The sequence below is a fragment of the Salvelinus fontinalis genome, chromosome 4, assembly GCF_029448725.1.
Source record: "Salvelinus fontinalis isolate EN_2023a chromosome 4, ASM2944872v1, whole genome shotgun sequence".
NCBI classification, from domain to species: domain Eukaryota; kingdom Metazoa; phylum Chordata; class Actinopteri; order Salmoniformes; family Salmonidae; genus Salvelinus; species Salvelinus fontinalis.
Genome location: NC_074668.1, coordinates 59223303 through 59245069, shown reverse-complemented (window position 1 = coordinate 59245069; position 21767 = coordinate 59223303). Strand labels below are relative to the sequence as shown.

Genomic DNA, 21767 nt, shown 5'->3' with positions numbered 1-21767 from the left:
GGTGGAAGAGAGAAAAGAGACTTTTGAGATTTGGTTAGAACACGCTGCAAGGCTAACCTAGCTAGCTCACGAAGAGCATGCTTTCTCTCCAGCTAGCGGTGTGCTAGCAATAGCTAGGATATTAACCCAAAGGGTGAATGCTAGCTAGCTAATGCCAGGACTAGCTCCACAGCTAACATTGGCCAGCACACCATTAGAGATCACTCTTTCTGCTAGCTATTTCTAACTACACTTGGTAGCATTACTTATCTACTCGTTTAGCTTATCAGCGCCCGCACTGGCTAGACTAACTGGTTTTGCCTCTCCATACTACAGTTGTGGGAGATTTTCAGCCTTTAGAGTATCACCCTCACGCGATGCTCTCCGGCTAACGAAGTGATAACTACAGCTAGGCGTTTAGCATCTTAAAGATGCGTTAAAGGTTTTGTATAATTTCAGCCGGTAGATTTGAAAGTAGCCGCTCACGAGCCAAAATGGGTCCCCAAAAATTGTGCACAACATACGAGATGGATGACGTTGCACACAGTTGTGCACAATTTCTGGGGACCTATTTTGGCTCTACTTTCAAATCTACCGGCTGAAAATATACAAAACCTTAAATGCATCTTTCAGAAGGTTGAATTATCCTTTTTACATCCTGCAAAAAAAGTTGATATATACACTGAGTATACCAAACATTAGGAACACCTTCCAAATACTGAGTTCCACCCCCCCTTCCCCCTTTGAACAGCCTCAGTTTGTAGGGGCATGAACTCAACAAGGTGTCGAAAGCGGGGCCACAGGGATACTGGTCCATGTTGACTCCAATGCTTCCCACAGTTCTGTCAAGTTGGCTGGATGTCCTTTAGGTGGTGGACCATTCTTTATACACAGGGGAAACTTGAGCATGAAAAACCGAGCAGCGTTGCAGTTCTTGATACAAACCGGTGCGCCTGAATGAAAATGGAAAACTCATTGGATTTGCAAAATGTCATCTTCACCCAACTTTTAACCTAAATCCAATGACATGACATTGTTCGTTTCTAGTTGAATTCACGTTAGTTGACAACTCAACCAAATGAAAATCAAAACTAGACGTTGAACTGACGTCTGTACCTAAGTGCGGTGTTTCAATCACTGAGAGAATATTTAAAATAGATAAGATAGTGGCGTGTTGTATTACTTCATGGAGCAAAACATGTATTTATTTTAATAACGAAACACCTGCAACTGAACACAGACATTTTAGAAGATATATGTTTGGCCGAATTGAGAACGGAGATAGTATTGCCAAGTTAAGATTGGACTAAAATTCTCTGTGCTACCCCAAACAGTACCTATCCTGTAACAGCTATTGACACATCACATTAGCCCGTTACAGTCTGTTAGCTACCCTCCCCCACAACTACATACATAGCCCCAGGAAGATGTTCTGCACTCAATGGAAGCAGAAATACCTCTTTATATATATATATATATATATATATATTATTCAATAAAGGGTGTGTCAAGAAAAACATCACACATGGATGTGTAGGGAAATACGACAGATACCAAAGGAGTGGCAAAGTTTGGTTTGTTTAAAGCAGGGATAGGCAACTCCAGCCCTCGGGGGCCTGATTGGTATCACACTGTTTCCCCCAATCCTAATAGCTAACACACCTGATGAAAGTAATTGCATTCCAAACGGAAGACCATGATTAGAGGTCTTCAATTTATTGGAGTTACAGTACATGTACATGAAGCCAGCCACACCAATGTGTCGGAGGAAACACCGTCCAGCTGGCGACCGTAGTCAGCTTGCAGGTGACCGGCCTGCCACAAGGAGTCGCTAGAGCGCGATGGGACAAGGAAATCCCGGCCGGCCAAACCATCCCCTAACCCGGACGACGCTGGGCCAAATGTGCGCTGCCTCATGGGTCTCCCCCGGTCACGGCCGGCTGTGACACAACCTGGGATCGAACACAGGTCTGTAGTGATGCCTCAACCACTGCGATGCAGTGCCTTAGTCCGCTGCACCACTCGGTAGGTTACATGTATTTTTTTACATTAAATATTTTCAACTGTTAGAGATTCTCAGTAACAACCAAACGGTCGTGATGCCGTTTACAGAGGAAGCAAATTAAGCTAAAGAAACAAAGGTTTAAATGGAAAGCTATACCAACTGAAGGGAACTAACAGTTAATTGGCAGTTAAATATGTGTGCTTATTAGGCCTACTGACGTTTGATTCTGATAGAAATAGGAAACAGAGAAAGTCAGCGTATGTAATTAAAACATTGGAGAGTGCCCAAATGTCAAATTTGCCGCAATGCTTTGCATCTTCAGTACCTTCCCCAAATAGAGAATGATAGAGGCCTCTAGTGGCCAAAAGGCCATTTTAGCAATGGCAGCGCCACTGAGAGCTTTCACCATTTTAATGTTGTTTCACCATTTTAACTACATCATCAGGAGGGATCAGCCAATCGTGAAAAACAAAATTGATGACTTCAAAATTTGGCGCCTCAATGGCGCTGCCAGTGCCCTCACAGACACCATAGTGGGAAGTATATAGGGAAGCACTCTCTATCATGCTCTATGGTATACCCATTTGGCTTGTGTCTCCAAGTTTCAACGAGGGACGATGTGAATATATTTTCCTACCAAATGGTTCTGCAACAACAGTGACTTTACATATGTAAAACTTTCCTGCAGTGCTCTGGACAAATGCTGGTGCACAGCCTACAGGCCTACAACCACTAACATTAAACACATCAGATTAATCCACTATGGAATATAGAATAATAGGGATATCAATCTGGGTGGTGTCAAGAATAATTTCTCTTAAAATTTATCCAAGCATTGGTTTCATTCTATTGTTCATTTGATGAGTTTTCTGGAGCCTTTTCATGATGTCAGTTCATTGGTAACCTGAGCTAGGCTAAACTCATGTGACGAACCACAATCCTGATGACTGTATCTATGCGGAATGGTTAACTACTCAGGCATTCTTCTTCATTCACTTTAACTTCTTATGGCTGCAGGGCAGTATTGAGTAGCTTGGATGAAAGGTGCCCAGAGGTGCCCATAGTAAACTGCCTGCTCCTCAGTCCCAGTTGCTAATATATGCATATTATTATTAGTAATGGATAGAAAACACTCTAAAGTTTCTAAAACTGTTTGAATGATGTCTGGGAGTATAACACAACTCATATGGCAGCCAAAAACCTGAGAAGAAATCCAAACAGGAAGTGGGAAATCTAAGGTTGGTCGATATTCAACCCAGCCCCTATTGAATACACAGTGGGATATGGATCAGTTTGCACTTCCTACGGCTTCCACTAGATGTCAACAGTCTGTAGAACCTTGTCTGATGCCTCTACTGTGAAGTGGGGCCGAAGAAGACAGGAATGAGTCAGGTCTACCATGACCGGACCATGCTCTGACCATGCGCGTTCACATGAGAGGGAGCTCTGTTCCATCGCACATCTGAAGTCAATGGAATTCTCCGGTTGGAACGTTATTGAAGATTTATGTTAAAAACATTCTAAAGATTGATTCAATGCATCGTTTGACATGTTTCTACTGACTGTTACGGAACTTTTTGACATTTAGTCTGCTTTTAGTGAACACGCTTCCTGACTTTGGATTTGTTTACCAAACACGCTAACAAAAATAGCTATTTGGACATAAATGATGGACATTACCGAACAAAAGGAACATTTCTTGTGGAAGTGGGACTCCTGGGAGTGCATTCCGACGAAGGTCAGCAAAGGTAAGTGAAGATTTATAATACTATTTATGAGTTTTGTTGACTGTACAATTTGGCGGGTAACTGTATAGCTTCCTTTTGTGGCTGAACGCTGTTCTCAGATTATTGAATATTGTGCTTTTGCCGTAAAGCTTTTTGAAATCTGACACAGCGGTTGCATTAAGAACAAGTGTATCTTTAATTCTATGTAAAACATCTATCTTTCATCAAAGTTTATGATAAGTATTTATGTTATTTGACGTGGCTCTCTGCAATTTCTCTGTATATTTTGGAGGTATTTCTGAACATGGCGCCAATGTAAACTGAGGTTTTTGGATATAAATATGAACTTTATCGAACAAAACATGTATGTATTGTGTAACATGAAGTCCTAAGAGTGTCATCTGATGAAGATCATCAAAGGTTAGTGATTCATTTTATCTCTATTTCTGCTTTTTGTGACTCCTGTCTTTGGCTGTAAGCCTATTTGAAATCGGACACTTTGGTGGGATTAACAACAAGATTACCTTTAAAATGGTATAAGATACATGTATGTTTGAGGAATTTTAATTATGAGATTTCTGTTGTTTGAATTTGGCGCCCTGCACTTTCACTGGCTGTTGTCATATCGATCCCGTTAACGGGATTGCAGCCATAAGTTTTAAGTTACAACTGTGAAACAACCCATATGTGTTTTGCCTTCAACTAACAGTTTGGTGTGGTGAAAGTGGGTCCTCTTTCAAATACTAATTTTGGTCTCTCACTATGGGGACACACCCTTCTAGGCAGAGTCACAGGAAGCTCCAATCACACAAGTGTCAGAGAACCCCACTCCTTATAAGGCGCCACACTTCCATCCTCCACTTCATGATTCGTTTTCTCCCTTGCGGAAAAGGCAAGCTCTTCATGAGGATTGAGCACACGTACCGAAAAATGTACATCTCAGTCTCCTGTCGAAGCTAATGCCACAGCCTTCCCCCCTCTAACCCACTTAACTTCCCACTTTGTGCTGCTTTTTCACACCATTGTGGAAGAGAGAAAATATCCTTTTTGAGATTAGGTTAGACCACGCTGCAGGGCAAAGCTAACCTATCTAGATTGTGAAGAACACGCTTTCTCTCCAGCTAGCAGTGTGCTAGCAATAGCTAGGATATTAGCCCAAGGGGTGAATGCTAGCTAGTTGACGCCTGGACTAGCTCCACAGCTAACGTCGGACAGCACACGATTAGAGCTCACTCATTGTGCTAGCTATTTCTACCTACACTTTGTAGCGTTACTTCTCCCCTCGTTTAGCTAGCACACGGCTAGCTTAGCTCTCTTAAATATAGTTTACCTACTTTCTGTCAGTCGTCCTTGCTTACTTAAATGGTCCCACTTACACGGTACTACGGTCCAAGAGACTCTAAAACCAAGCCAGCTACCACGTCAAGGCTAGTTTTTACAACTACTCACCGAAGCTGGGCTAAAAGACGGTTGTTCTGTGTCTTCCAAGCTAAAGTTGTCCCCTCTGTACCGATTTAAATTCAAGCAGAGGCTGGACTGGTAAATATCAGTCACCACCTCCAGAAATATATCACTCTATGTCCCCTTGCCAAGGGGCACAGAGCCTTGTTATGCCTATAAAAGCCTACTTCTGGTGAGTGCGAGTCATCAGGCTTGTGGACAGCTTTCGGCGTCCAGGGGCTCCAGATCCCACCGACACAGTCCTGGGCAAGCGGTCCTTCACTGCAGCCGACCTAAAGGGTCTGTCCCCAGCGGCAGAGAGGAGCAGGGCACAGCTCATACAGTGTCCGGCCCTGCCCCTTCTCGGGCAGAAGACAGACTCCCCCAAAGTGGAGGAGGAGGGCATCTGCTTTCTAGAGTTGGGCTTGACACGAGAACTGCTCTCCTTGTCTCCTGTGTGCCATCCCAGGAGACAGGGAGGACACTTCTCTCTCGTCTCTCTCATCTATACCAACTGAAGGAAACTACCAGTAAATTGGCAGTTAAATATGTGTGGTTATTAGGCCTACTGAGTTATTAGGCCTACCTAAGTTAAGCATAGTTCATGTTAATATTCCATTACCCTAGGTCCTCCATTCCCGAACATGAAGCCGCCTGACCCTAGCAGAAAGGACCAGAGAAAAGTGTTGGCTTAATTAAAACTTCTTCAGGATTGGTGGGTCCCCTGCGGGATGGTTGAGCTAACGTAGGCTAATGCGATTCGCATGAGGTTCTAAGTAACATGAACATTTCCCAGGACATAGATATATCTGATATTGGCAGAAAGCTTAAATTCTTGGTAATCTAACTGCACTGTCCAATTTACAGTATCTATTATAGTGAAAGAATACCATGCTATTGTTTGAGGAGAGTGCACAGTTTTGATCATGAAAAGTTATTAATAAACAAATTAGGCACATTTGGGCAGTCTTGATACAACATTTTGAACAGAAATGCAATGGTTCATTGGCACAGTCTAAAACTTTGCACATACACTGCTGCCATCTAGTGGCAAAATCTTATTTGCACCTGGGCTGGAATAATACATTATGACCTTTCTCTTGCATTTCAAAGATGATGGTACAAAAAAAAAACGTTTTTTTTTTTTCATTGTATTATCTTTTACCAGATCTAATGTGTTATATTCTCATACATTCCTTTCACATTTCCACAAACCTCAAAGAGTGTTTCCTTTCAAATGGTACCAATAATATGCATATCCTTGCTTCAGGGCCTGAGCTACAGGAAGTTAGATTTTGGTATGTCATTTTAGTCAAAAATTGAGAAAAAGGGGCTTAAGAGTTATGACTTAGTATTGAGTAAAATTAAGATCACTCATGTTCATATTTAGATTTAGAGTAACTGACAAGAATTGGATCATGACCAGCCTCAGTCTACACTCAGGTGGAACAACATATATGTAATGCATTTGTTGTGCCAATTAATTGTGCCAATTAATGCATATCACAACGGTCGAGAAGTGCATACACACTGCAATCTACATCCGTTGTTAAACTTGAGTGATGACTAAGCCCAAGAAGATTTGTAACTTCACATGATTAAGCCTATGTCAATACAGATCTGAATGTTTGATATCCTTTTTTTCTGTACACTGTTGATAGTAGTTGATGCCAAAGTTAATCATTGAATGTCCTACTACAAGGACTCGGTCAGCTTGACAAACGTATGTGTCATATGAACTCACACACACCAGGGATTGCCAGGGCGGGTACACTGAGCAGTCTGGAAAAGCTAATATTGTGCAATTTGTGACTGAATGCGACAAAAAGAAACAGCACAGTGACATGATCACACAGTTCACTCTTTGCCTCTCAATCACAGACTCACTCATGCACTCACTTACTCACATAGTTTCGCTTTAGGATTATTCTCATTTAAGATAATTGGATCTCTATTTCAGGAGAGGAATGACATGCATGACCTTCTGGCTCTCCTCTCTGCTCAGGCCCCAGCAGAACAGGCCCAGCTCTCACAGTGGTCTTCTCTACAGGCTGTCCTGCTCCGCTCCCCTTTGGCACCAGCTCCTGCCACTACAAAAGAGGATTCCTCTGAAGAGTTCCTGCTGGATACAGGTAATCTGAATGATATCACACACATACTTGTAGGCACTAACTCGTTCTGTCTCTCACACACACACACACACACACACACACACACACACACACACACACACACACACACACACACACACACACACACACACACACACACACACACACACACACACACACACACACACTTGATTGAGCTTCACGCATATTAAAGACTTTGTCATTAAAATAATGTTGTGCCTCGTTCAGATCTTCCAAGCACACCTCTGCCAGCCACATCACCACTGCCCGTGATAGCTTCTAGACCCATCAAGAGATGAGGTTGCCTCTTCATCTTGGACCACGGCCGATGGACAGAGCCCCTTGAAGCTGCCAGTGATGTCCTACTGGCCAAGCACCATGGGGAGGAAGAGATCCGGAAGTGGGTAGATTTGCTTTGCTCTCAACACCAGTCCAGAGAAGCTCCTAGAGACACACAGCTGTGACATTATTTTACTGCAGAGAGTAAAATGGTCAGTGTCGCAGTCACGTCCCCTACCACCTGCACTTACACAGCAGAAAGCCTCACCAATTCAAGGATGCCATTTCAGTATTTTGCTGCCGCAGCCTTCTTTCAATGGGAGCTGGAGGCCTCGAAGCAGAGGGAGGCTGTGAGGAAGGAGCAAACTGAAGAAAGAGAAAATCCTTAGAGCAACATCCCTCTGTCCATCTGTACAGGTTCTGCCACCAGTCGCTGAAACAAGGCTCCAACAGCCATCCAACAGCTTTCCTTGAGTGGCAGGAAAATATCTACTACCTAGCCAAAGTTTTCTCTGTGCCTGATACAGGGCATTGGCGGATGCGCCAACAGTCTGCCTTTTAATGAGACTGAAAAGTAGATGGATGGTGGGGAAGGGAGAGTGACTGAAATAAATTGGAGCTGAAAATTTCCATTGATGGAAGTGGTTTGTTTGATTTTGTATTTATTTCACAGGTACTGTCCATTCTTTTACTTTACTGTACATACATTGCTGTATATCACTGGATATATTATCAGGGCTTTAAAGTACTTAGGTAAAAATACTTTAAAGTACTACTTAAATCGTTTTTTGGGGTGTCTGTACTTTACTTTACTATTTATATTTTTGACAACTTTTACTTTTACTTCACTACATTCCTAAAAAAAAATTGTACTTCTTACTCCATACATTTTCCCTGGCACCCAAAAGTACTCATTACATTTTGAATGCTTAGCAGGAAGGGAAATTGGTCCAATTAACGCACTTAGAGGAGAATCTCTACTGCCTCTGATCTGGCGAACTCACGAAACACAAATTCTTCCTATGTCCGATGTTTGAGTGTTGGAGTGTGCCCCTAGCTGTCTGTAAATTTGAAGAAATAAAACACATTGTGTCGTCTGGTTTTCTTAATATAAGGAATTTGAAATTATTTATACTTTTACTTTTGATACTTAAGTATATTTAAAACCAAATACTTTTAGACTTTCACTCATGTAGTATTTTACTGGATAACTCACTTCTACTGAGTCATTTTCTATTAAGGTAACTTTACTTTTACTGAAGTTTGATTTCATTAAATTAAACCTCAACGTACAGCAATCTTCTCTTGTTTTTTCATGTTGTCTTTATATATGCATTACAATGGCAAATGCAACGTCCTCCAAATGCAAGATGTCCTCCAGCAATGTCTTGAAATTTAACTTTTGAGCGATATCCCAACTATAAATACAGTAAAGTACACAGGTTACAAAATACATTTTTAACAAAATAATGTTTTTTTAGACACAACGTTTCAGTCATTCAAGGTGTTGGTCTGATGGGAATTTGTGATTTAATCTTGCTTGAGGAACAATAGAGGAACAATAGAGAACAAAAGAGGAAAGCTCCCACTTTTGCTGTGTCATGACTTACCTGGAACACCTATTGAGATGTGCCTCTTGTTAAGTAAATCAGGTGTTACATGAGGTGTAAAGGAGACGAGTGCCATTTTTAAGAAAATAAAAAGCTTTGTATTTACATTCCCATATCAAACCGTTTACACTAAACAGACCTTAAACAACTATCTAGGTTTGTTGCATGAAGAAATTCATAAATAGGTGCTGATCATGAAGCATGTAACTGCCAAGGTAGAATATTGAAAGTGTGTTTAACTAAGAGATTTTCTTTTTCTTTACATTTCACAGGATATAGATGCCTTGCTCTAAAGAGGCACTCAGTTAATCACAGTGGGTCCACTCCTCTTCTGTAAAACTAGTTAATCACAGTTGGTTCCCTCCTCCTGTAATTCATGTGTCCTTGGGTGGGATTGAACCATGTCTCAAAACACGGCAGAAAAGGTCAAATAAGGTCACCAAAATCGTGTTACGGTTATACACGACTGGCCAGCCCCCAAGGGCTGGTGTTGCCTATCCCTACTCTAAACAAACCAAACTTTCTCTGCCACTCTTTTGTCTTTGTCATATTTCCCTACACTTCCTTGTGTGACATTTGTTTGGACACACCCTTTATTGAACAATGAAGAGAAAAAAATAGGTATTTCTGCTTCCATTGAGTGCAGAACATCTTCATGGGGCTATGTATGGAGTTGTGGGGGAGGGTAGCAAGCAGATTGTAACAGGCTAATGCGATGCTCCATTAGCCGTTACAGGATAGGTACTGTTTGGGGTAGCACAGAGAATTTTAAACCAACCATAACTTGGCAATACTATCTTTGTTTTCGAGTTGGCCAAACATTTATCTTCTAAAATGTCTGTGTCCTGTTTCAGGTGTTTTGTTATTAAAATAAAGAAATGTTTTGCTCCATGAGTAACACCTCCACTTTGAGGTGCACCCAAATGGTAAATGCTTAGGGGACTGTCATTTGAGCATGAAGGGCCAGATTAAGAAATCATAGGCCCTGGGGATTCTTTTTTTTTAGTCCCTGAAAGTTATAAGGCCATCATTTCATAAACTTCACTGTGGAAAAGTTGATATGTATAGGAGAGGAAGACAAGCATGAGAGGAAGTTGTTTACACTTAATGAACCCCCCCCCCCCCCCCCCCCCCACACACACACACACACACACACACACACACTCCCATGAGAATGGTGGACAAACAGAAGATTGGACAGTTTTACAAACGCTTCCTTCTGGTCAACATCTGTGTGTCTTGCTAGACATAGACCCTCCCAGCCTGAATGACTTTCTTCTCTATCTCTCTCTATCTGTCTCTCACGCACACACACACACACACGCACAAACACACATACACACAGACACAGCAATGAATACAATTAAGTTCACCAGCTCCGCTTCCACTTTTACCCATGCCCTGTGGCCTTTGGATTAGTGTAAGGGATCTCTTTGCATGGATGATAGTACTTCTGCTAAACAGGTCAAACAAAGAGATGGGTAGGGATTGAACGTTGTATGCTACCAGTGTTCCTCCTTTTTATACTCTGCTGGTTGACATTCACAGACGGCAAAGAATGAAATTTAAACATAAGTGGAGATTGTTTGAGAAGGAAGGTCTGTGTTCACATCTTATTCTGATTATCAGCTTATTTAGGTTGGGCTGAGAACAGCCTGAATGTGTTTTCAAGCCTATCTTTCATCATCAGTAAAACATTATTTATGTGACCTCAGATTTAAGTCAAGGTTAATCTGTCAGTTACAAAGTCAAAAAACAAATACCCTAATATTTTTATTGTGGCAAAATCACCAGCCATGGTTTTGCAAAACATGGGTTCTCATTCTCTATGAGAAGCGTTTCGAGTGTCCTCCTCACAGCGGCAAACACTCTAGTCTAAAATAAGTGCATTAACCATTTCCCACGCACTGTCATTTCCTGATGCCCCCTACACATCCTGTCATGACAAGGCTGAAATTAAAACAAGCTGGCAGATCCAATCCCTTAGAGCAGACAGTGAGAACATTTTCTCACAGATAAAGAGAGTGGCAATCGAGATTGATAGAGCACTGCTGGATGTCGGAGTGATTTTTTTTTCCAACTGGAATGGAATGCTGTGTGTTTTATGTTATTTTTTTAAATCGTCACTCTGTGTCTAATAAATCACAGTGTGTATTTATTTCATGAAAATAACAAAAAATATATTTTGATCATTTATTTCCCTGAGCCTCCTTTTGCCATTGAAATGCTCAGGCTGATCGTGTGGGCATGTTGATACAAAATTGAAATATATTTACATACAGTACACAGCCTGGATTGGCGGATAGGATTGTCTAGACTCTAGACTAGAGCCTACCCCGCTTTCCCCTTGAAAGTAGGAGGATACATATGCAAATTAAAGATGACTGGTCATTGGTCAGAATAATGAGATCAGATTGGTATGTCATGCTGTTGTGGGCCAAAAAACTCCATCCCACCTGAACAGGCTGAAATTCCAGTCATTTAAAAAACTTTTTTTTAAAGCTCTTACACTAAAAGGGCATTATCATAATTTTCACAATTTCAGAGTATTATTTTGACCACATAGTGTGATGACGTCATCAAAAAACTGCACTTCCCCTTTAATAGAAACATACTCTACAAGCCTCTAGTACAGGGGCAGTGTAGTGCATTGTGGCTATGATGCTTTGACTCTCTCATTTCTGGAGACTTGGAGGCAACTATCACAGGCTAATTCTCAGATACGACTTAATCACTTTGGTTAGTGTGATGCCCTAAGGGCAAGTGAAGTGTTATTTTATGGGGAATCAGTATGTCTACTCTGCACAGTAGTCATACATGCCTTTCCACAAATGGCCAGACATGGTGTTTTATGTTCACACTGTCACTGTGATACTGTTAGATAAAGCCGTGCCCTAACATGTGGGAGGCACAGTTTTCAGGTTATTCGGCCACAGTATACTGCCACTCTAATGTCCTCTTGCAGCCATAAAGGCAGAGGAAAAACAAATACTCTAAAAGGCAACAACTGTGGGTGAAATCAGTAATACATTTTAAACACTTCCCTATTGGAAGATAGTCTGTAAGAGACAAAGTGCCTGGGCATTATGAATTAAGGTAACATGTTGACATACATAATTGTTTTGCCATGATTGAGCCCAGTATGTTAGGAGTCATTATTAAATCATATTATCTACTGTTGTTAAGGTTTATTTATGAATGCATATTTGAATAACACACAGTTACAGTATGACTGTTTTCTGCTGCTATACAAATCTCTGTCCATTTTAACATAACTAAACAAGCTTATGTTTAGTTCACTATCACCTCTAGTGGGGCAGTTAAGCTGATAAATCATTCACTTTTTGATAAAAGCACCAAATTTGGCCGAGATGCTGTTTTATGTACCCTTAAAATAATTAAATATGGAGCCACCACATATTTGGCCCCTATTTCACGTCAGAGAGACTGCTTTGAGGTAATGGCACCAAATATGTCACAAAGCTTGATTTATTGTCACGCCCTGGCCTTAGTATTCTTTGTTTTCTTTATTATTTTAGTTAGGTCAGGGTGTGACATGGGGAATGTTTATGTTTTGTTGGTTTTGGGTGTTGTTTATGGTAAAAGGGTTTGTGTATAGTATATGGGTTTGTGTGGAGTAAATGTTTCTAGTGTTGTCTATGTATGTTTAGTTGTCTAGGAGAGTCTATGGTTACCTGAATGAGTTCCCAATTAGTGACAGCTGATTTCGGTTGTCTCTGATTGGGAGCCTTATTTAGGGTAGCCATAGGCTCTCATTGGTTGTGGGTAATTGTCTATGTAGAACGTTTGTAGCCTGTATGTATGTGCACAACGTTTGTAGCTTCACGGTCGTTTTGTTGTTTTGTTAAAGTGTTTTGTGTCGTGTTCATCTTCGTGTTGTTAAATAAAAGAAGATGGCTTATTTTCCAACTGCTGCATTTTGGTCTGTCAATCCGCCACACGATCGTGACAGAATTACCCACCATAGGACCAAGCGGCATGGAAGGCGGCAACAGGACCTACCTACACAGGATTTCTGGAGATGGGAGGAAATTCTAGACGGGAGAGGACCCTGGTCACAGCCAGGGGAATATCACTGCCCCAAGGCAGAGATAGAGGCAGCACGGCGACACGGGAGGAAGCCCAAGAGACAGCACAAAATGTTTTTTGGAGGGGGGCACTTGGAGCAGTCGGCGAAGTTGAGGGGTGAGTCTGAGTGTGTCGAGGAGTTATTGGACAGATTGGAGGAGAGTGAACGAAGGGGAGATTATGAGACATTCGAAGAGTTGTTGACGAAATTGGAGGAGAGTGAAGAGAGAGAGCTGTTGGTTTGGCAGAGTATGCAATGCATTATTCCTGAGGAGCGTATTAGCTGTCCGATGCCACCTGTGTCAGTTCCTCGTACTCAGCCTGAAACTCGTGTTAAAGTTCCGGAAGATTTGATGCCGGCTATACACACCAGGTCTCCAGTACACCTTCACAACCCGGTGTGTCCTGTTCCTACTTTTTGCACTCATCCTGAGATGCATGTCCCCAGCCCTGTACCACTAGTTCCGGCACCAAGCACTAGGTCTAAGGTGCGTCTCCAGAGCCCTTTACGCACTGTTCCTGCTCCCCGCACTAGCTTTGAGGTGCGTGTTTCCAGCCCATTACCACCAGTGCCTACACCACGCATCAAGCTTCCTGGGTGTCTCCAGAGCCCTGTTGTTCCTCCACGTACTAGCCCTGTGGTGCGTGTCTCCAGCACATTACCACCAGTGCCTACACCACGCACCAAGCCCTCTGTGTGTTTCCAGAGTCCTGTACGCACTGTTCCTTCTCCCCGTACTCGCCCTGATGTGCGGGTTCTCAGCCCGGTACCACCAGTACCGGTACCACGCACAAGGCCTATAGTACGCCTTGAGAGTCCAGTGTGCCCTGTTGCTGCTCCCCGCATTAGCCCTGAGATGCGTGTCCCCAGTCCGGTACCACCAGTTCCGGCCCCACGCACTAGGCCTAATGTGCGTCTCCAGGGTCCAGTATGCCCTGTTCCTTCTCCCCGCACTAACCCTGAGATGCGTGTCCCCAGCCCGGTGCCACCAGTCCCGGCACCACGCACCAGGTCTACAGTGCGCCTCAGCCGGCAGGAGTCTGCCGTCTGCCAGCGATGACTGAACTGCCCGTCTCCCCAGCGCCATCTGAGCCATCCGTCTCCCCAGCGCCATCTGAGCCATCCGTCTCCCCAGCGCCATCTGAGCCATCCGTCTCCCCAGCGCCATCTGAGCCATCCGTCTGCCATGAGCCTGCAAAGCCGCCCGTCTGCCATGAGCCTGCAAAGCCGCCCGTCTGCCATGAGCCTACTGAGCCGTCCGCCAGACAGGAGCCGCTAGAGCCGCCAGCCAGACAGGAGCCGCTAGAGCCGTCCGTCAGACAGGATCTGCCAGAGCCGCCAACCAGACAGGATCTGCCAGAGTTGCCAACCAGACAGGATCTGCCAGAGCCGCCAACCAGACAGGATCTGCCAGAGCCGCCAACCAGACAGGAGCAGCCAGATCAGTCAGCCAGCCATGAGCAGCCAGATCCGTCAGCTAGCCATGAGCAGCCAGATCCGTCAGCTAGCCATGAGCAGCCAGATCCGTCAGCTAGCCATGAGCAGCCAGATCCGTCAGCTAGCCATGAGCAGCCAGATCCGTCAGCTAGCCATGAGCAGCCAGATCCGTCAGCTAGCCATGAGCAGCCAGATCCGTCAGCTAGCCATGAGCAGCCAGATCCGTCAGCTAGCCATGAGCAGCCAGATCCGTCAGCTAGCCATGAGCAGCCAGATCCGTCAGCCAGCCATGGGCCATCCCTCAGTCCGGAGCTGCAGTCCCTCAGTCCAGAGCTGCAGTCCCTCAGTCCGGAGCTGCCATTCTTCAGTCCGGAGCTGCCCCTGACCCTGGTACTGCCCCTGACCCTGGTACTGCCCCTGACCCTGGTACTGCCCCTTACCCTGGTACTGCCCCTTACCCTGGTACTGCCCCTTAGTCCGGAGCTGCCCCTTAGTCCAGAACTGCCCCTTAATGCAATGGGGTTAATGTGGAGAGGGGTCATTTTGAAGAAGCTAAGGAGGTGGTTAGGGACTGTGGTGAAGTGGGGACCACGACCAGAGCCGGAGCCGCCACCGTGGAGGGAAGCCCACCCAGACCCTCCCCTAGACTGTGTATGGTGCGCCCGGAGTTCGCGCCTCAAGGGGGGGGTTATGTCACGCCCTGGCCTTAGTATTCTTTGTTTTCTTTATTATTTTAGTTAGGTCAGGGTGTGACATGGGGAATGTTTATGTTTTGTTGGTTTTGGGTGTTGTTTATGGTAAAAGGGTTTGTGTATAGTATATGGGTTTGTGTGGAGTAAATGTTTCTAGTGTTGTCTATGTATGTTTAGTTGTCTAGGAGAGTCTATGGTTACCTGAATGAGTTCCCAATTAGAGACAGCTGATTTCGGTTGTCTCTGATTGGGAGCCTTATTTAGGGTAGCCATAGGCTCTCATTGGTTGTGGGTAATTGTCTATGTAGAACGTTTGTAGCCTGTATGTATGTGCACAACGTTTGTAGCTTCACGGTCGTTTTGTTGTTTTGTTAAAGTGTTTTGTGTCGTGTTCATCTTCGTGTTGTTAAATAAAAGAAGATGGCTTATTTTCCAACTGCTGCATTTTGGTCTGTCAATCCGCCACACGATCGTGACATTTATGTACCCTGAAAAGATACGGAGAAACCACAGATTTGGCCCCTGGGGGCTGTGGCAGCACTATTTATTAGTTCAGAATATTTTTTGTGACAAACACACCAAATGTGTTACAGAGCTATATTTATGTAGCCTGGAAACATTTAGATATGGCGCCATTACAGATTTAGCCCCATTACAGATTTAGTCTTGATTTTATGTTGATGAGGTAGCCTTGCCTGAGATTTAACACCAGCCTCGGCCGTGAATGAAATATTATTTTGGTCTATTGGTTAAGACGTTGACTTCCTGAGTGGGAGACTGGGGTTCACATTCTACATGATCATTTATATGAATGGCTACTAATGCAACTTTGCAATGCACGGAGACATTGAGTTAGAATTGTTTACAATTGCTGTGGAACATTTTGAAAGCTGTGCTTCAATCAGACAAGAACTGTGGCTGACACACCTCTTTAACTTTCAACCCGTTTCATGACAAAATACTGTATGGGCTCCCGAGTGGTGCAGCGGTCTAAGGCACTGCATCTCAGTTCTAGAAGCGTCACTACAGACAATCTGATTCAAATCCAGGCTGTATCACAACCGGCCGTGATTGGGAGTCCCATAGGGCGGCGCACAATTGGCCCAGCGTCGTCCGGGTTTGGTCGGTGTAGGCCATCATTGTAAATCAAATTTGTTCTAAACTGACTTGCCTAGTTAAATAAAGGTTAAATAAAATTATACACTAGTTTTTCTTCTTGCAGTTTAATATAATATCCTGCTATTTCAACAAAGTAAAGGCCATGCCACAGTTCGGTACGCTATGGACATTTGATGGTGAATGTTGGTCTGAGGCAACATCAGGTAATGGTGTACTTACTGCTCCCTAAGAGTCCTCCAAAATCTTAATTTAAGATAGCCTAATTATTATCTTCAAGAACAATCTGGCCTTAATAATGGGCATGTACTCTTATAATCTCTACCCAGCACAGCCAGAAGAGGACTGGCCATCCCTCATAGCCTAGTTCCTCTCTAGGTTTCTTCCTAGGCTCCTGCCTTTTTAGGGAGTTTTTCCTAGCCACTGTGCCTCTACATCTGCATTGCTTGCTGTTTAGGATTTAAGGCTGGGTTTCTGTATAAGCACTTTGTGACATCTGCTGATGTAAAAATGGCTTCATAAATACATTTGATTTGATTTGATTTATTGGGTCAGTGGAGCAATACACAGCAATAGACAGAATATCAAAAGAAATCAGCACAGCATCAAAAGCCGTTACCTGATACCCTGCATTTAAGTGTATGCTGTACAACCAATTCCGTATATCAACCAACAGCAGGCATGTTACAAAAACGTTGGGAGATGTGCACAGGGGTCTCTAAACTATAATTAAGCAACAAGGCCGAAGGGGGTGTGGTATATTGGCCATTATAAATTGGGTGGTTCAAGCCCTGAATGCTGATTGGCTGACAGCCATGGTGGTATATTGGCCATTATAAACTGGGTGGTTCAAGCCCTGAATGCTGATTGGCTGACAGCCATGGCAGAATATCAGACCGATTAACACGGGTATGACAAAACATGTATTTTTACTATACTAATTACGTTAATAACCAGTTTATAATAGCAATAAGGCACCTCTGGGGTTTGTGGTATATGGCCAATATACCATGGCTAAGGGCAGTATCCAGGCACTCCGCGTTGCGTTGTGCAAAGAACAGCCCTTAGCCATGGTATATTGGCCATTTATACAATGGGTGGATCTAATCCTGAATGCTGATTGGTTAAAACCGCATTCCAATCGGTGTCTATTTCACAAGTTGCCACCAGCTAAACCTATGACAATTAAAATGCCTATTTACTCTGACTGCGCAATCCATTGTCTCATCAGCCCAGCTAAGCAATTTATGAACTTGATCTCCACTATAAAAAGCATCTAGACATTATCTCACATTTATTTAGACTACCATTTAGTTTTCAACAGCAGAGATTTGCATAAACCTTGCTTTCTGTCTCTCCGACATTTGCAACATTGTTTCAATATTCAATCGATCTCCTGCTGTCCCATAGTAATGAATGTGTCGTGAGTCGGGACAAGACAGACAGGCTGTCACGCCCTGACTGTAGAGATATTTTTATTCTCTATGTGTGGTTGGTCAGGGTGTGACTCGGGTGGGAAACTCTATGTTCTTTATTTCTATGTTTTGGCCGGGTATGGTTCTCAATAAAGGACAGCTGTCTATCGTTGTCTCTGATTGGGAATCATACTTAGGCAGCCTGTTTTGCCACATTAGTTTTGTGGGATTGTAACGGCTTTCCTCCTCCTCTTCATCAGAAGAGGAGGAGCAGGGATCGAACCAAAATGCAGCTGAGTTTGTAGACATGATTTATTAACGAAAAACACGAACTCGACTAATAAACTAACAAAACAAATAAACGGTGTAGACAGATCTGAACGACGGACTCACATAACACACGAGAACGCACGAACAGGGAAAAAAGCCTACACATAAAAAACACTGAACAAACAAACCGAAACCAGTCCCGTGTGGCGTAACGACATACACAAACACAGGAGACAATCACCCACAACGAACACTGTGAAAACACCTACCTAAATATGACTCTTAATTAGAGGAACGCCAAACACCTGCCTCTAATTAAGAGCCATACCAGGCAACCCATAAACCAACATAGAAACAGAAAACATAGAATGCCCACCCAACCTCACGTCCTGACCAACTAACACATATAACAAACTAACAGAAATAGGTCAGGAACGTGACAGGGATGTTGTTTTTTGTTAGCTCTCTGAAGCCTACAGAACGTGACGTTCGTTATTATTTTGTTGTTTTGTTTGGTGTTCTGAGTAAATAAAAATCATGAACACGTACCACGCTGCACCTTGGTCCACTTCTTCCGACGGGCGTTACACAGGCAGGCAGCGTTTCTCAGCCAGTCTAAATCTTGATTCAGCTGGCATCATTTTCATGGATATATACAAAAAAATACGAAACGCAGCTAATTTGCAGTCTTTCCAACGGCAACCTTGAAGTGATTGTGTTACTGTAGCTGTGTGGTTGGCTAGCTCCTCCGAACAACAGTGTCCTGATGAGTGAGCATATTTTCTATGCCAGGCAAAATCGCGCCTCATCAGCTTATAGTTATGGATATATCCAAATACATGTTACTAGAAAACAGCTTAAACAAATGCAAATGCAGCTACTTTGCTGTTATTCTGGCTGCACTTTTTGACGTGACTGTAAGTTAGCCGTAGTTGGTTAGCTAGCAAGCAAGGGATAAGAACATTGCCAGCCAGCATGAACAACTTTGTCTTGGGCCTGCCAATATATCCTCAAAACACCGGCATCTCAGGCATTATCACTTAAATACCACACCCCCTCGGGCCTTGTTGCTTAGATATACCACAGCTAATGGCTTGTAACAATGGTTAATATTATAACACAGTTAATGTAATAAAATGTTGAACGGGTAGCGTAATACATTTCTCCGCTTAATGTAAATAGTTAATACGTTAACCAGTAGATTACAGGCAACATCCGCACTGAGCTAAAGGCTAGAGCTGCCGCTTTTGTGGAGCGGGACTCTAACCCGGAAGCTTATAAGAAATATTGCTATGCCCTCCGACGAACCGTCAAACAGGCAAAGCATCTATACAGGACTAAAATCGAATCGTACTACACCGGCTCCGATCCTCGTCGGATGTGGCAGGGCTTGTAAACTATTACAGACTACAAAGGGAAGCACAGCCACGAGCTGCCCAGTGGCACGAGCCTACCAGATGAGCTAAATTCCTTCTCTGCTCACTTCGAGGCAAGTAACACTGAAACATGCATGAGAGCATCAGCTATTCCGGACGCGTCACCCTATGGACCTCGTATTCCGGACGACGCTCTCCATAGCCTATGTGAGTACGACCTTTAAACAGGTCAACATTCACAAGGCCGCAGGGCCAGATGGATTACCAGGACGTGTACTCCGAGCATGCGCTACCAACTGGCCAGTGTCTTCACTGACATTTTCTTTTTTTTTAATGATTATTTTTACCCCCTTTTTCTCCCCAATTTCGTAGTATCCAATTGTTAGTAGTTACTGTCTTGTCTCATCGCTACAACTCCCGTACGGGCTCAGGAGAGACGAAGGTTGAGAGCCATGCGTCCTCCGAAACACAACTCAACCAAGCCGCACTGCTTCTTTAACACAGCGCGCATCCAACCCGGAAGCCAGCCGCACCAATGTGTCGGAGGAAACACCGTACACCTAGCAACCTGTTCAGCATGCACTGCGCCCAGCCCTCCACAGGAGTCGCTAGTGCGCGATGAGACAAGGATATCCCTACCAGCCAAACCCTCCCTAACCCGGACGACGCTAGGCCATCCAGGACCTCTATACCAGGCGGTGTCAGAGGAAGGCCCTAAAAATGGTCAATGACTCCAGCCACCCTACTCATAGACTGTTTTCTCTGCTACCGCATGGCAAACTGTACTGGAGCTCCAAGTCTAGGTCCAAGAGGCTTCAAAACAGCTTCTACCCCCAAGCCATAAGACTCCTGAACATCTAATCAAATGGCTACCCAGACTATTTGAATACCCCCCCTCTCTTTTACACTCCTGCTACTCTCTGTTATTATCACTTGAATAATTCTACCTACATGTACATATTACCTCAATTACCTCAACTAACCGGTGCAACTGCACATTGACTCTGTACCGTCACCCCTGTATATAGCCTCTCTTTTGTTATTTACTGCTGCTCTTTAATTATTTGTTACTTTTATTTCTTCTTTTTTTAGGGTTTTTTCTTAACTGCATTGTTGGTTAAGGGCTTGTAAGTAAGCATTTCACTGTAAGGTCTACCTACACCTGTTGTATTCGGCGCATGTGACAAATACAATTTGATTTGATTTGATGAACTACTTTATCAGATGAGTCACAACTCTTTGGATGAATAATGTAGTAACTTCAACCGATCATGTAATAACATACCAAAATCCATGTGTGTATGTATGTCTTGCCTCAATTTAATACACATACCACCACTAACCAATTACAAACACTACAGTGTGTGTGTGTGTGTGTACTTGTTACTTGTTCTATAAGATATACTGAACATGAAATGTATATCAAAACATTTCTCATTCCATTCCAAAATTGACTTAGTTATGACACCTCTTTTTTAAAACTAAAGTCATCGACATACAATAAAGTATGATCGTCCTGATCATCTCCATTAACAGTAAAACAGACTCATCTATCCGATTGAAATGATTACCTGTAACCTGATATTGTGATTGTGGGTCATGTTGTTGTTGGTCCACATTTATTTCTGTCTTTGTCATGGCTTGTTCAATTCTATCAAAAATGTTAGTTGGCTTAACAACCAAATGTTCACATTTTTGCTGTGGATTTCATCATACCTACAATTTGCGGTCAAATCTGTGCGCACAATCATTTTATAAAAAAGGCCCCTGGTCCCCATCCAGGGAGCAAGTAGCAACAAGCCTGCTTAGCGTCAGAAGCAAGTCACTCTTTTGATGTATGGGGATGGGGCTGAGGAAGCTTTCAAATTCATACACAGTGCTGTAGATGCAAGGGTAATCCATGACAGCCCCGTTGATCGTTTGAAAAAGGAGCTACACACCGTCTCTGTCTTACCCAGCTGACTGATGAGCAGTCTCAATGTTCAGTGTCTGAAGAGTCTCTCTGCTCTAACTCTCTCTGAGACTTTAATACAGCCACATATGAATATTTATAAACGTCATAGGTGAGAAAAAAAGGATTGTCCACTCCTTAAAGGTCCAATCATGTGAGGGTGTGTTAAGCAAGAAGGAAAACACCTACTGTGTCTAGTGTAGAACCAGTAGATTTCTCAAACTCTCATACTGTATCCCACATGCACG

General features: G+C 43.4%; 1 long non-coding RNA gene across 1 annotated transcript; it reads left to right on the top strand.

The window, feature by feature from the left end:
- The first annotated feature begins 1556 nt into the window (after nt 1–1556).
- Nucleotides 1557–8203, top strand: LOC129854073 (uncharacterized). The gene is made up of 2 exons (XR_008759227.1): nt 1557–7283; nt 7512–8203. It is a non-coding gene; the product is annotated as an uncharacterized LOC129854073 (long non-coding RNA).
- Nucleotides 8204–21767: the final 13564 nt, after the last annotated feature.